Below are 17,313 nucleotides of genomic sequence, written 5' to 3'. Positions count from 1 at the left end.
ATGTGTGAAATGTCCTATAAAATAGACCACATACTGGGCCATAAAATGAGTCTCGATAAATTTTAAATGAATGAAATCATACAGGACATGTTCTATGACCACAATGGAATGAATCTAGGAGTCAATAACAAAAGATATCTGGAAAATCCCCAAGTATTCTACATTTAAACAAAATTCTTATACATGAAGCTTTAGTCAAAGAAGAGGTCAAAAGAAACTTAGAAAATATTTCGTACTGAGTGAAAATGAAAACCCAATACGTCAAAATAGGTGGTATAGCTAAAGCCGTGTCTAGGGGAAAATGTATACATGAAGTGCTAATATTAAGAAAAAGACCTAAAATGAAAGATCTAGTTTTTTTATATTCAGAAGCTAGAAAAATTAAAAGGTAAATAGAAAGAAGAAAATTAAAAGGAAAAGAGTGGTATCAATGAAATAAAAAACAGAAACAAAATAGAAAAAAAAATCAATGAAAACAAACCTGGTTTACTGAAAATATCAATCAAATTGGTAAACATCCAGATAAACTGATTAAGATAAAGAAGAAAAACCTCACATTATCAATATTAGGAGTAAAACACGAGTCCAAAGCATTAAAAGGGTAGGAGGCTATTACAAAGACCTTTATCTCCACCAAAATTGACAACTTAGAAGAAATGGAAAAATTTATTGAAAGACACAAATTAAAATTACCACCTCATTTTTTGATGCCAGTATTACCCTTGCATCCAAAAGAAAGACATTATAAGGAATGAAAACTACAGGCCACTATCCCTTATGAGTATAGATGAAAAAGTCCTCAAAAAAATCAAATCCAACAACACTTTTAAATGTATCATGATCAGATAGCAGCCCAGAAGTATTAGATTCATTTAACATCAACTAATCAAACAATTCAAGTCACCATATTAATAGAATGATTAAAGACATATTAAGACAATATGATTGTCTTAATAGATGTAGAAAAAAGCATTTTCCAAAATTCGACTGCTATAAGGAAATCAAAAGTCTTAAATATCGGGAATAGTAGGAAATTTCCTCACCCTGATAAGGGACATTCACAGGAAGAAAATCTTATAGCTAATATCAATTTAATGTAAAAGGCTAAACGTATCCTTCTTAAGAAAAGGAACAAGGCAAGAATAAAATCGTATATTAATACAAGACACAGGAGAAACACAGCTTCTATTCAACATTGTACTCATAGGGCTCACCTAAGACCTAGCCTTACCATAAGCCCTCCTTTCAAAAATAAAGACATAAAAGGCATACAGATTGGAAAGAAAACAGTAAAATTGTCTTTTTGCACAGACAATATGATTGCATACCCAAAAAAATCTTCGGGAATCTACTAAAAAGCTACTAGAACTGACGTACGAATTTAACAAAGTCACAGAATACAAGATCGATACACCCTTAAAAAATTCATTGTATTTCTAGATTCTGCCAACAAACAACTGAAAGTTGTGATTTTTAAAATATAATTTATAATAGCATAAAATTAAAAAAAAAAAAAGACCTGCTCAGGGATAAATTTAAGAAAATCAGTTTGAGACATGTACTCCTAAAACTACACAACATTGCTGAGAGAATTAAGACCTAAATAAGTGGAGAGGTATACCACGTTTATGAGTCAAAAAACACCATAACGTTAAAATAAAACTCTGCAAAATGATCTACACTGACCCCGGACCACTAAGTTACCATGTGACGTGAGCTGCCCATCGATCTCATAAAGCCATAGCGTTGGGCGTGCACAGCAACACTCCATCATCACATGGAAGCGATGTACACGTGATCAGACCCAAGCAGGCCCTAAAGGCACAAGTACCTTACATGAAGTAGTCCAAATGCTCCTGCCCCCCGCTCCTGCTCCACTGCCTTCTCTCCCCCAGCCTGCACCTGTGGCCTCATGGGGAGCGCCCCGTGATCAGTTGACAGAGGAAGAGAAACTTCAGCCTGGTTTACAGAATGTAGAGACACCACTCAGAGTGGACAGCAGCCACACTACAGCCTGTCCCTGAAGGACAGTGGAGATGGGAAATCCTCCCCAGTGGGCAGAACTCCAGGCCCAGCACCCGGTTGTTGACTTTGCTTGGAAGGAGAAATGGCCTAACATGTGATTATATGCCAATTAATGAGCCCTGGCCAATTGTTTGGCTGGACTGGAGAGGACTTTGATTAGATTAGGACATGATTAGAAAATTGTTGACAAATTTGGGGAAGAGATTTGTGGAAAGCCTTCTACCTTCAAAAGTGAAGACATGTGTATCCCATGTGAATGCTCACCAAGGTGTGACCTTGGAGGAGGATTTTAATAATCAAGTAGATGGGATGAACTGTTCTGTGGATACCAGTCAGCCTCTTTCTCCAGCCACCCCTGTCATGATCCGATGGGCTCATGAACAAAGTGGCCATGGTGGCAGGGATGGAGGTTAAGCATGGGTTCAGCAACAGGGACTTCACTCACCGAGGCTGTGCTGGCTACGGCCACCGTGGCGTGCCTAAGCTGCCAGCAGTAGAGACCAACACTGAGCCCCCATGTGGCACCATTTCTTGAGTGATCAGCCAGCCACCTGGTGGCAGTCGATTACATCAAGGAAGGGGCAGGATTTTGTCCTTCCTGGAGAAGACACTTACTCGGGATATGGATTTGCTTTCCCTGCACATAATGCTTCTGCCCGTCCCTGGACTTAGAGAATGCCTCATCCACCATCATGGCATTCTCACAGTACTGCTTCCAATCAAGGAACCCATTTCACCACAGCAATGGGCCCGTCCTCACGGAATTCGTTGGTCTTACCATGTTCTCCACCATCCTGAAGGAACTAACTGTTTTGCTCAAATGGTGACACGGCTCTTTGAAGACTCAATTACAGTGGCAGCTAGGTGGTTCTCCAGAAGGCTGCACATGCTCTGAACCAGTGTCCCGTGTATGGTGCTGTCTCTCCCCGTAGTCAGGATTCACGCGTCCCGGAATCAAGGGGTGAAAATGAGAGAGCTACTACTCACTATCACCCCTAGCGACCCAGTAGGAATATTTTTGCTTCCTATTCCTGTGACTTTATGCTCTGCTGGCCTGGCAGCCTTAGTTCTTGAGAGAGGAGTGCTCCCACCAGGAGCTACAAGGATTCCACTGAATTGGAAGTTAAGACTGCTGCCCAGTCACTTCCAGATCCCCTGCCTGTGAATCAAAGGCAAGGAAGGGAGTTCTTGTGCTAGCTGGGCGATTGATCCCAACTTCCAAAGGGAGATCTCACTACTCCTCCACGGTGGGGGCGAGGAAGAGTGTGTCTGATCACTGGAGATCCTTTAGGGCATCTCTTAGTATTAGCATGCCCTGGAATTAAGGTCAGTGGAAAGCCACAACAACCCAATCCAGGCAGGGCCACTAATGACCCACAGACCCTTCAGGAATGAAGGTTTGGGCCACCCCAACAGGTGGTGGTCAGAACCATGACTAGCCGAGGTGCTTGCTGCAGCAAAGGAGTACAGAATGAGTAGAATATAGTTATAAATGCCAACTATTACCATGTGACCAGTAACATGGCTATAATTCCCATAAGTATTTCCTCCTTATTTTGTAATAGATATATTTGTGTGTGTGTGTGTGTGTGTGTGTATTAAACAAACGTCTTTGTTTTCTTTCCTCTCTTGTTCCCTTCGTATGTAATACAAAATGTATTGACTTCATACCAGTATTAAGTATTGTTAATTTTCCATCATAGTATTTAAGCTACGGGATATCAAGCAGAAGACTGTAAGAATCACCCAAGGTCTTTACCTCCTCTTCTGGGGAAGGAGTTAATGCAATTTCACCTGTATGCAGGATGGTTGTTTCATGTTAGGCAAAATTATGTATGACATTTTATTGCCTTTATCTGGAGATTAAATATGGTTTAAGGATATATGTATGGATGCCAAGTTAACAAGAAGTGGACTTGTGATGTTAATTTTATGTGTCAACCTGATAGGGCTAAGGGCACCCAGATAGCTGGTAACACATTATTTCTGGGTGTGTCCGTGTGATGTCTCCAGAAGACATTAGCATTTCGATTGGTAGACAGAATAAAGTAGATCGCCCTCCCCAAGGTGAGTGGGCCTTGTCCAATCCATTGAGGGCCTGGTAAAATAAAAAGGTGGAGGAAGGGAACACCTGGGGGGCTCAGTCGGTTGAGCCTCTGACTCTTGATTTCAGCTCAGGTCATGATCCCAGGGTCGTGGGATTGGGCTCATGCTGGGCATGGAGCCTGCTTGGGATTCTCTCCCTCTGCCCCGCCCCTCCTCTCGCAAAAAAAAAAAAAAAGTGGGAAAGGACAGATTCTCTTTCCCTATTGAGCTGGGACATCCGTCTTCTCCTGCCTCAGACAGTGGAGCTCATGGTTCTCAGGCCTTTGGACGGCAGGACTGACCAACACCACCAGCTTTCCCGGGCCTCCAGCTTCCAGACTTGGATCGCAAGGCCTCGGGCCTCCATAACCCAGGGAGCCAATTCCTGTAATAAGTGTCCTCAGATAGATAGATAGATAGACAGACAGATATTTTTATAGATAGATATTTTATTGGTTCTGTTTCTCTGAAGACCCTTTGATTAATACTCTTGCCCCACAGACTAGAAATGCAGAGCCAGTAACAGGCAAAGGCCCTCAGTGTTCTTCCTGATGCTTTCTGCGCTTCCTCCCAACACCCGCCGGGGGCTGCCATTGGATTCCTGTGTGTGGCTGGCTCCCCCATTGGATGTACTTCCTGGCTCCAGTTAACACAGAAGGCACAGAAAATGGGTCTATTCCTATGTTCGTGTTTCAAAATCCTAGTCCCTGAGGGGCTAGAAGGACCTCAGGGAGAGTGGAAGATTCCAGAAGATCCTGCATCACAGGCTGAGCCTGGGGAAGGCAACCTTTATGTGGGAAGTGTGGAGGGCACAGAAGCAAGGGCCTCCAGGATGGGGCGGGGCCGCCAGGCCCACGGAGAACAGAGCCAGAGGAGAAGGGCTGTCTGCAGACCCTGAGAACATGAGGTGACTGCTGGGCCAGAAGGCTGAGGCAGGGGATGCTGCTGGCCCCAGGGTGGGCACCCACTGTGCCCCGATGCCTCGAGCCACAGGAGCCTCCTAGGATTCTCTGGGACAGGGCCAGAAAATCCCCCATGACAGGGATTGAACACACACGGTTCCCGGGCCGTGGAGGCTGATTAGCCACTGAGCAGGGTTATGGGGAGATAAGGGATCTAGTGTCCCAGCGCCACTGAGCGTGTCCCGCAAAGTGCCACAGAGGCACTTCGGAGACACCCAGGCCCTGCCAGGCTGGAGAAGCGGTCCCAGGACCCCGAGCTGGGGACTCTCAGGAGGGACCCCAGACCACCAAGCTGCCAACTTGTCTTCAAAACCCAAGGATTCGCGTCAAGTGGTTCCAGATGTGGGTCAGAAGTGCTGATGTGGTCACGTCCCTGACCATGCCCCCAGGGCTCTCAGTGGCCCAGCATAGATGAGGACACAGTCCCCCACAGGGTCCAAAGAGTACATGAGGCTGAATATAGCTGCTCTGATTCCAGCTTCCACACACAGCGGTCTCTCTGCCAGTGGGACACATAATTGGAAACAGACCTGTGTGTGACTCAGAGGAAGCCGGCACCACCCTCCCCCACCAACTCACACAGGCTTTTTAACAGGGGGGTTCACTTCCTGTGAGCTCCCAGCTCCATCTGGCTAACATGTGTTGGCCACACAGCTGAACTCATCCAGCCAGGGTGTTCTAGAAGGTTCTGCTCCCAAGCATGTCTCTCCTGACTCCAGGAGAGTGGTCACCACAATGCCTCATCCCTGCCAAGAGCACCTGGCTAGATACATATACATTTATATACCCGTATACACACATATACACGTATGTGCACATACACACGGAGACACGAGCCCACGTGCATGCATACACGTATACGCATGTGCACGTGTAAGCACACACCCATGTACACATGCAGACATGTACCATATTCATATTCATAAACATGCATGCACACATACATATCCACATATCCATAGCTCCTCAAGGACATGGGATCCTGGCACACTGAAGCAACCATGCAGGGCTCATGATACTCTGCCTCAGGCCCCTCTCCAGGGCCTCTACTTCAGGAAAATGCAGCAGAGAACAGGAGTCCCCACTGGGGATGGGAGGGGTGGGAGGGGCACTGAGTCCCTCCTACAATCACAAGACTCTCCCTCACCGCCACTGAAAAGCAGCCCCTGAGCTCACGGCAAATCAGTCCCTGCTTCGTGGGTGTGCAAGGGTGTATATGCTATGGGGTGTGTGCCACGGGGCGTGCCCCATGGGGTGTGTGTGCTATGGAGTGCGTGCACCATGGGCTGTGTCTTGGGGATACACCTTGATGGAGGACACGCGCCACCCGGTCCCGGTCTTGCCTCATCAGCCCAGGCACCTTCACCTCTTATACTCTATCTTCCGGTTACCTGATCTCGATCCCTAGAGGGTGATCCAGATGGGACCTGCCCACACCCCCCCTAACATCTGGCTTCCCCTCACCCACCACCAGCCGACCGGCGAGGAGCCAGGAGCACATCCCGTGAGCGTCAGGCAGATGCCAGCCCGCAAGCTGGCGAGGCCCCCGGGGTACTGTCCAGTGGGGTCGTAAAAGTGCCACTAAACCGGCGGGGCCGACGCAGAGAGGCTGCCAACCTTGCAGGGGGTTAGAGGCCCCTGGGCTTGGCAGGAGGGGACCCCCGGGACCGTGTTAGTTTCCCACAGACTCTGCGCCACACCCACTCTCAGCCCATGCTCTGTAGGTAAGAAGCCCGGGGGCCCGCGGATCCTCACAGGCTGACGCCGAGGGCTGGGGTCCGGTCAGAAGCTGTGAGGAAACCCTCTCCCAAGCGCATCCCGGCCACCGGCCAAACCTAGTTCCCTGCAGCTGTGGGACTAGGGCGTCCGGCCGGCTGTCCGGCGGGGGCAGAGCTCGGCTCCTTCCACGCGGCCTCTGTACCCCACCACGAGAACCCCCACCTCCCTCACACCCAATTCCTCGGGGCTCCCCGTCCCTCGGGCTTCCTCTTCTGCCCCCGGCAGGGGAAAACCGCCCCCCGAGGGCTGTGTGACCTGGTCGGGCCTGCCCAGGTCACCTCCTCCTGAGGTCAGCTGGTTGACCAGCTTCATCGCACCCGCAGGTGTGACTCGGCGGCCACAGGAGGGACAGGAGGCGGCGGTGCCATGCTCGCCGCCGCCCACAAGGACCTCCCGGGGCCTGAAGCGGCTTCTGCAGGACCACGGGCGGAAGCAGAGACTCCCAGACGCCAGCTGATGCTCGGGCTCCACCAGGGACCCGACACAGAGGGCCTGTTGGGCAGCCAGTGTGATGTGTGTTTCCACGGTTACTCACAAACAGCCACATCTCTTTCTGATAAATTCGCTGTGACACGTCCACCTGGACCTGACCACCTTCGGAACATTTTCCCTGAGTGACTAATACAGCCCAACTGCCCGGATTCCGGAAAGTGTGTCATCACCGGAGCCACAGCGGCCAGTATAGCTGCCCCGGGGGAGGGACTGTGGCCACGTCTCCCCCCGCAGCGGGGAGGGAAGGATGTGAAGCTTCCTCCCGGCCCCACAGACCCCACCAAGTCCCCAGCAACAGGACCTGAGGGGCGGGCCCAGAGCAGGAAGGAGGAGAGCCCGGCCTTGGGTCTCTGCGGAGCTCCCCCTGCCCTGTGCCGCCGGGCCAACAGCAGCAAGCTCTGAGCCCCCAGTCCTCCCAGCCCCAGACAGTGGGGACGCCCGTGCCCGTGAGCAGCTCGCACACCCCGACCTCAGGGGCTGACGGATTTAGCCTGACCAGAACTGGGGGCCTCCCGCCAGCAGCGTCTCGAGCGGGGACACGGGTGGTTCACTTGTTCTCTCAACGGGGACCGGACAGCCACCTGCTCTGTCTCACAGACTGTCTCAGATGACGCGGGTGGAGAAACTGAGGCAACCAGGGCACGAGTGGCTGGCCTCAGGGAGCACAGCGGCGAGTGGGGGCTCTGAGCACCCGGCTTCCGGTCAGTGCCACATGTGGGCAGAGATCAGAGGGTGCACGTACCGAGACTGGACTGGGGGCCTAGGGGTGGAGAGACCCTCCGAGAGGTGGACAGAGGCCCCCACCTACCGTTCAGGCGCCCAGACCCTGAGACACCATCCCTCGGGCAGGCTGCACCGCTGGGCCCCGAGAGGCTGGGCTTCGGCGTCTGTAGGCAGTGCGGGAGCCCAGCCCTGGAGGCAGCCCCGAGGCCAGGCCAGGAGGGTGGGGCAGGAGGGCTGCAGACGGACATCTCTGTGCTTCGTGGGCCCGCAAGACCCGCAGCGCCTCACCCTGCGTCAGCCGTGGCTCGAACGATGATGCCGAGGGCTGACCGCCGTGGCAGGGTGTCACGTCCTCCGCGGCCACCGTCGGCCGCCTGCCCCCCCCCACCCTCATCTGACCCCCAGCCCAGGCCAGTCAGCTCCCCAGAGACACTCCAGCTCCGCCCAGCCCCGTAGGCTAGGATCGCGGGCAAAGCCGTCCTCTCACTTTGGGCCCCAGGTCCAAAGCTGAGCCTGGGACTGCCAGCCGCAGGGACACCTCGTGGACCAGCAGGGAGAGAAGGCTCAGGAGGACCACGCTGGCTGGTGCCTCCTCCAAGAGGGCCTCCGCTTCCTCTTCCACTCAGAATGGGAAGACCAGGTCACCAGACATAGGCCAAGTGAGACGACAGGCTGGCGGGGACCTAGGGCAGGGAAGGGTGGCCGGGGTTCCCTGAGAAGAGGGGTCTCTGAGTTGGTGGAAGATGTGCTCCAGGAAGAGCCGGCCGGGGTGGGGGCTTTGCCATGGCCCAGGCTCAGGCTCAGTGATGGTCACGGGCCTTGGTGCCAAGCCCACAGTCCAGCCTCCTTTGGGGCCCAGGGAGCACACAGGCAGGGACTTGAGCACGGCCAGACCCCTTCGACAGACACCCGAGCTTGGAGACGGTGACCTGAAGGCCACTGGGCTTCCTCCCGGCTCAGGGAGTCCGGGTCGACGCGGGCTTGCTCTTTGTAGAGGCGCTGCCCCCGTTTGAGCCTGTTCGCCCATGAGCCCCTGGACAGCGCCAGCCTCACCCGCAGAGGGAAGCAGGGACTGCCGTGTCCCTCCGGCACGTGCTGCCACGTCTACACCCGTGGAGGGTTAAGTGTGTGGAATACCAGTGGGTGGAGCAACACGCTGCTGGCCTCGCCTCGACCACGTCCACGGTGGCCCGGTGCGCATGACGAGGCAGGGCACCCACAGCCATGCCGGGCCTCACCACAGGTCACACAAGAGCAGAGGGCAGGCGACAGCTGCACCCGTGAATCCCTCCTGGCCCTGGGAGTCCCTGATCCCGAGGAGAAACTGATAGGGCTCCGTGGCTTTTCAGAAAATCCCACACCCATGATTACCCTGAGCCCTGGAATCAGGGCTCTCTTGAAGTCCCTTCCAACTCACAAATCCATTCCAGTCACCTCCCACAGCGCCGGCTGGCCCCCTGAATGTAGGTCTGTGGGAATTCACCCATGCTCTCGTTTGTTCTGGGTCTCAAGACCGTTAATCCTCAGACAAGCTGGGTCTGTTTAGGGCTTAATTTGTCAGACAATTTAAATGTTTTTTCCTGCCAGAGAGTGGGTCCATCAAAGGGAAGTGATCCTTCTCTGGCTGATGTCACCGCGTCTCCCTCCCGCAGGCAGCCCGCGGAGAAGGGAGAGGCCGCAGGCAAAGTGAGTGCAAACCAGGGGAGGGGTCTGTGCCCGTGTGAGGAGGGTGGGCTCCTGAAGAAACACAGCAGGGCACAAGGCTGGCTGCTGTGGCCCCACGCCCCTCCTGACTGCGGGGAGCCGCACAAGTCCCAGGGTCCTGGCCGGGCTCAGGGGGTCAGGCTGTGAGACGAGCACGCCTCCTCAGGTGATCCCAAAGGTCGCTTCCCGGGGCTCTCCTCATTCCCGGGATGTGTTCCGTTTCTGACGCTCGGCCGTGTGCACACTGCTTCTGGTCCCCAGGGGTCCCTTCTGCTTCCCGGCCCTTCCCCAGTATTGGCATCTTAGCGGCAACAACCGGACTTGCTGTCCAGTCTCTGGGGTTGAACACACCCCGGGTCACCTCCAGCCCCAGGCCTCCAACTCCAGCTCCGAAAGATGACCCGCTGCCCCGTCCCGAGCCCTGTGACGGCCCCTGCCCTCTGAGGCTGGAACAAAGCCCAGATGTCCTAGTACCCCACCGCCCCCGTGCAGCCTGCTACCTGCCCGCCCCGGGACTTCTCGTGGGAGGTGGTACACTCCTGTGTTCCCAGCACTCTGCGTTTGCACATCTCTGCCATCCTGGGGCCAGGTCAAAGCCACGCTGGAGGAGTGGGGGCATGTGACTGCCAAGCCGATGAGGCTCTGAGCCTGTGGATAACACAGTAGAACTAGGGAGGGTCACAGATTCAGTGAGAAGAGCAGAGGTGGGGACACGTCCCACACCAGGAGGGAGCTGGGAAAATGAGGAACGTACAGGAAAGCAGCCCAGATTTTGCTACTGAGCGTGAGTGTACATGTCTACTAATGTGAGAATAAGGTCCAGCAGAAACGGGTATTAGGTGTTTTTGAAGGCAGTTTTGGCCTCTCTTTAACCAGTGACAGGTTTTCTCCTCTTCTCTCCACGTGGGACACGTAGATGTGCCTCCCTGGGTTCAGCTGGAGTGAGTACATGAACACACCAGACAACACGCAGGTGCACCCGGTGGTGCTGATACCTGCCAGGGAGCTGGCAGATGCCAGAGAGGTCAAGACGCAAAGTGCATCGTCCGGACCCTAGAAGCCTGCAAAGTTACTTACGTGGAACATGTCACCTGACAATGTGCCATGAACCCTGGCCAGCATCACAGAGCACAGGTCTGAGCCTGGGGCCGTGCCCTTCACAGCTGGTCACTTGTGTGCCTTGGCCGCATCGTCTTGACCACTGTCGTCATGGACCCACCGGAGGCTCTCACCTCCACAGACAGACTAGCCCGGTCATCATCCCAGACAGAGAAAGGCCTAGCCACACAGGGAAGTCAGGCAGAGACATCGTGGTCTGGTTTGGGTATCAGGGTAATCCTGGCCTCATAAAACGAGTTGTGAAATGTTCCCTTCTCCTCTACATCTTCAAAAAGTTTATACAGGATGGGTGTTACTTCTTTCCTAAAAGTTTGCTAGAATTCTCCAGTGAAGCCCTCTCAGATAATGAATTCAATGCCCTGAGGAAATATAGGGCTATTTCTTCTTGGGCTAGTCAGATCATCTGTATAGTCCCCCCAAAATTGTTTCTTTTATCTAAGTTGTCTCAATGTACTGGCATAAAGTTGATCATCATATTTCTTACTGAGTTGATGAGAGAAGAAAGAAGCCTCAGCAAACTCACCAAACCATCAACACAATGAGAATATACCGGAAAGAACCTTGGGTCTGATGTTTGTTTTAGTTTTGATTCTTGAATGCTAATGTGGAGAATTCTACACGAAACATGCAAAAAGCAAATATATGAAGACAGAACATAGACTAGTAGTTTCCGGGGTGGAGGGTGGGTAAGAGGCATGAGGAGTCTAACAGGGTGGGAAAAAGTTCTAAAACTGATCTGTGACCATACCATTCAATTTACCAAAACTTGTGGAATTGCACACCTGAATAAGATGAATTTTGTTATGCAAAACATACCTCAACAGGCCTGTTTTTAAAAAAGCACAAAATAGCCTTTGCCATCTCTTTGATAGGGAGACAACACCTAGAATTCAGGACCCTCAAAGGGACGGGACCCTCGGTTAGACATAAATACCCCAGGCTCTCAACGGGGCCCTTAGAAAGTTATGTTCCAGGAGGAAGGAAGGAGTGGTAACACCCCAGTCTTCACAGAGAGATAAACCCAGATTTGAATCATATAAAGGGAATCTTCCCTACACTAACTGCCCACCAAAATAAAATTAAATCCAATTCTAAACAAAGAAGATAATACTATGCAGGACCCCTACAATCCTTCACACATAATGTCCAGCATTTAATAAAAAAATCACCAGGCAGGTCAAGAGATGGGACCACATGACTCTACGGGAAAAAACAAACAAGAGAAACAGACCCACAGGTGGCCCTGATTTTTGGGGTTATCATATATGGACTTTAAACTAAATGTGACTAAGGGGCACCTGGGTGGCTCAGTCGGTTAAGTGTCCAACTTTGCCTCGGGTCATGGTTCGTGAGTTCGAGCCCTGCATCGGGCTCTGTGCTGACAGTTCGGAGCCTGGAACCTGCTTTGGATTCTGTGTCTCTCTCTCTGCCCCTCCCCTGCTCGCTCACTCTCAATTTCTCTCTCTCTCTCTCTCTCTCAAAAGTAAATAAACATTAAAAAATTTAAAGTAAATGTAATTACTATCTCAAGAAAGTGGAATATGAGACAGACAACTGGATAAGAAGACTGTAATCTGTAAGTTGAAGAGAAAATGGAAATTCTAAAAATAAAAAAATGCAGTATTTGATAGTTAAAATTAAATGGATTGGGATTACCAGCAGATTAAACAAAGCAGAAGTGAGAATAAGTTAATTGGAACAGCTCAGGAGAAAATGGGCAAGACTGAAAGACAAATTAAAAACATATAAAATACAGAAAAGAGCATACGACATGAGGCCTGATGAAAATGTCTAACATATGTGAAATTTAAAGCCCAAGTGGAAAATACAGACAGAATGGCGCAGAGGCAGTATTTGAAGAGATTTTCTAAAGGATTTTCTAAAACTGATAAGAGATATCTTTCCAAAGGTTCAGAAAAGAAATCCACGTGCCAGACAGATGCAGAGCGCCACATGTGAGTAGTACGTCACCGCGAAAGCGCTGTGAGCCGGAGATAACGGGACGTCTTAGAAGCAGCCGGAGAAGGGAGGCAGGTTATCCTCAGAGGAACGACAGAGAGACAGATTTCCCACAAATCTGGACACCAGAAGACAACGTAATGTCATCTTTAGAGAATCACAAGGAAATAGGCGCTAAGATGGAATTCTCACCCAGAGAAATAGCCTTCAAAACTGAAGGTTCAATAAAAAGTCGGTGAGACAGGTAAACCCTGAAAAATGTGCTGCCTGCAGACGCGCACTAACCAAAATGATAGAGGGGATGGTGGCAAGCTGTCTCTAAAATGGCTTTCATGACCCTGCCTCCTGGTACTCATGACAGAGTGTAATCCTGTTCCCTGGAGTGTGGCCTGGGCCCCCAGACTCATATCCAACAAGCAGAGATCATGGTGAAAGTGATAGGAGGTCAATCCTGAGGTCAGTTTACAAAAAGATGTTGGCTTCTCTCTTGACAGACCTGTCTCCTTCTCTTGTTTTCTCTCACTGACGCTCTCTCTGTCTCTTTGTGTCTCTGTCTCTCTCTCAGCTCCCACTGGGGGGGAAGTGAGCTGCCGCGCTGCCGTGCGTTGGGGGCCGAGACCCGCCACGGCCCTGTGAGTGAGCTCGGAGATGATTCTCCCCAGGCAGACCTCGCAAGGTTCTCTGAGAGGGAAGGCCGCCTTTCACCCCGTGCCCTGTTGTACCTTATGAAGCTGGGACAATGAACATGCATTATCTGCTCCAAAATAAATAAATAATATTACAAAAGTTTAACACCAACCATTAGTAACATTTCAAAATTGTTAAAAAAAAAAAAAAAGAAAATTAAAGGCAAAGAAAAATAAGCCCAACTGACAAAGGGCACAATCTGGTCATGCACCAGACAGAGGCCCCCGCACCTGCCCCAAGATGGAAGAGTTCCAGACCTCGGGACCTGTGCCCTCTGACTCCCTCAAGGCTTCGCGAGCATGAGTGAGCCTTTACAACACCACTGTCCATCCATCATGAACTTGTCTCTTATCTTCACCCACGCGACAAGACCTCTGAAGACAGAGGCTGTATCTTTCTAAGATCCAACCCCCTGCAATCGTCAGTGCCTGCCTGCGGAGAGGACGGTGGGGGAGGCAAAGCTGACGGTCGCAGCAGTGGGTAGATGGTGGCGTTGGTGGCGGAATAGGCCGACGGTGGCGTTCTTCCTGGCAAGAGCTGGAGACTTTGTCTCCACTCCCCAAGTCACGGTTGGCCCTGTGTCTCGCTTTGACCAACAAATTGTGGCAACACGATTGGTTATGATCCCTGAGCCCGGATCTCAAGAGTCTGCGTGGCTTCTGCCGCCATTCCGCTGCACACGGCCACCACATAAACGGATCTGAGTTGTCCTTCCAGGGAGGCCACAGTGAGGAGAGCAAGAGACCTGTGAGTAATGCCAACCTAGATTGTCCTCCCCCGGCAGGCCTTCCTGACTGCCACAGCCTGGACGAGCTGAGATGAAACCATCAGGTGAACTGCTCCGCTGGCCCCAGCCCAAAACGTCAACCCACGGAAACTGAGCAAAGGAGATGACTATTGTTTAGTCCAGTAAGTGCAGGGATGCTTTGTTATGGAGAAATAGATGATGGTGGGGAGGTGACGGCAGGGGTCATGGTCATGAGGAGGAGGACAGCTCCAGACCTCCTAAATCATCCAGAAAGATTAAACAGCATGATTTTGTGTATTTTGTTGTGTCCCAGTTCACTGAGTATGTGTAATGCTTCTGGAACCACCCGCACCTTTGAGAATCCAATGACATCTGGCCCCCTTGCCAGGAAGACGCACATAGACAAGGTTTGGCTCAGACTCTGGGGCTGTGGTGACCCTGCCTCCCGCCCTGACTCCTGAGGAGAAGCCCTGGGGTAGGGCTCCCAGTGTTGGCCCACTCGGGTCGGCCAGCCCCTGGAGTGTGTGTTGGAGGGGCCCTCCCGGGCCAGCAGGGAGCCGAGGCACGTGACGTTCTGGTGACCCTGTCACCTCAGGGAAGCACAGCTGGTGACGAGGAGCTTTTAATGAGGCATAAATATTTTGAAGCATTTTGTAAACGAGTTTCATGAAGTTTACATACGCTTGGAGGGGGCAAAGGGGAAAGACCACCACCCTTGGACCAAAAGTTCTTCCCCCCGCGCAGTCCCCCGGGAGACCCCCTGTCCTGCCTGTGAGTCGCCCATGAGCAGGATCTGATCAGGTCAGGCATGTGAGGGGAGCTTTGTAGGCGTCCTACTGGCATGCTGTGGTCTCGGGCTGGCTTCACTCTCTAAGAAATGACCGTACGTCCAAGGCCAGAGGCCAGAGCAAGTGGGGACCCCTCGGGAGCACCGCCATGCGTGGACCGAGTCCATTGGGAGACACAGCCCCTCTCCACCCAGGGGGCAGCTCCCATCCACCAGCACTTGTCCCCAGACCTCCCTGCCACCTGGCACCTTCGCCCCCACAGGCCCTCCCCGAGTGCCTGGCTCTGTCCTGGCTCCCTGGAGATGCGGACAAGTTCTCCACCCAAGTGTCGTCATAGAGTTAGAAGGCCAACATACCAGCTGCCCAAGACCTAGAGGGATTACCAGGACTAACGGGGTAGCTTTGGCTTAAATGAATAGAAGCCACCTCTCCCTCACCAGCTGGAGCACACACCACGATGTGCTGACTCCCCCGTGTTGCCCGTGGATGGTAGGTTTTGTAACGTTTTCAGGTCTCTGGAGAAAGTTGAGAGCGGTTGGGGCGGGGGAGGGGAACCTTACCCTTCAACCCCGTGAGCACGCAAAGGAAAACAAATGTCTTCGGAAATGCGTTTCTAAGGCCATAGAGCAGAGCCCTGCCGCCCAGAACCGTCCCACGAGACGTGCAGAGCATGAGAAAGCCTCGGGGGGCCTGTCCACTCAGAACCCCTCAGGCGTCCCTGGGCCTGAGAACATGTGGGCAGACACAGAAACGGCATTCCTTGACCGTCCCTCAGGCCCAGTGTGCCCAGATGACAAATCCCTTCCCTGACGGCTCCCACAAGGCTTCTCCCGTTATAGTCGTTCTCCTGAGCACTGGCATCTACGCCGCTCATCTGCTGTCACCGCACAAACAGGGTCAGAGCGGCACGGTCTCACGACCTTGGTTGGGCTTCCTCTCTGGAAACGCGGTCGCACAAACCACGTGGGGCGCTGTGAGCATCCAGTGCCGGCCTCCGCACAGACACCCCCCAGATTCGGGACACCCGAGCACCCCCACGCCCCTCTGCCCCTCACACTGTCCCAGCTATTCCGCCTCTGGCAGCGGGAACACTCAGGCAGGAACAAGGCGACGGTGCGGGCGCTGGTGTGGTGACACTCAAAGCTCTCCGGACACAGTCTGGTGGGCCAGCCAGGCCCGCTGAGGGAGCTGACCCAGCCCACCGGTGGTTCTAGAATGTCAGCAAATCAAGGAAAACAAACCTGTGGCAGACAAGGGGAGGGTTCCTCAGGCCCAAGAGACACTAAGACCGACATTCACGCCCTCCGGGGCTGTTCAGCAAAGCCACCGGGAGGCCCTATTGGTTTTAATGGTGGCCTGGAGCACTGCTTGACCCCAGAGGGTGATTCTCAGGCTCTCAGCCCCCTCGTGAATCTCCAGAACCACGGGGCCCCAAGGAGGCTGCATTTCAGAGGCTCCAGGACCTGCTGACTCACGGCTCCCTGCAGGGGCCGCTCGGCTCTGGGTCCTCCCCTGCAGATGTGGAGACACAAGGCGAGTCCTTCCCCAGGGGCCTGCCCTCTGCCAGCAGGCTGGGCCTTCTGGGGAAGCTTTCTTCAGCTCTGGCCTATTTCCTCTCAGCTGAGGGCAGTGGGGGGTCCTTGAGCTGCACACGCAGGGTCTGGCATGTGACGTGCTCCTCAGGAGGCACGAAGCGATGGCATGATTACCACTCCCATTACCGCTTGGAGAGACAAACAGAAACTCAACAAGGTGAGGCCACTCGCTGGTGGCCCTTACGGCAGGACCCTTGCACAGAAGGAAGTGGGTAGGAGGTGAACCAGCAGGGGCCCCAAGAGCCCTCCACTGGGTGTCTTTTCCCACAGGGACGTCTCCAGCACCGTATGGTCCCAGCCGGGGCCTGCTGCAGAGACATGTCCTGCTCCTAGGCCCCCCTTAAAGCTGACTGCCTCCGTGTCACCTGAGATATGGGTCAGAGTAATATTCCCAAGGGCGGAATGTAGTCTTCAGAGCCCACAAGTCCCACCAGGCCTGTACTTTCTTCTCTGAAGCAGAGGATACAACAGGAGGCTATTTGTCTTTTAATTTCAGGGGGATATCCCAGCATGCCCTTGACCACCAGACCCCTAAAGCCTTCCCTGAAGTGCAGACCTCTGGATGTTCACAGGAGCTCATCTCCCACCCTCTGGGGCACATGTGTCCGAAGGCCTCCGGCACACGAGCCTCCTCTCCCTTGACCTGC

Source organism: Panthera uncia, chromosome C2, assembly GCF_023721935.1.
Source record: "Panthera uncia isolate 11264 chromosome C2, Puncia_PCG_1.0, whole genome shotgun sequence".
Taxonomy (NCBI): domain Eukaryota; kingdom Metazoa; phylum Chordata; class Mammalia; order Carnivora; family Felidae; genus Panthera; species Panthera uncia.
The sequence above is the reverse complement of the archived record's forward strand: the minus strand, read 5'-3'. Positions refer to the sequence as shown.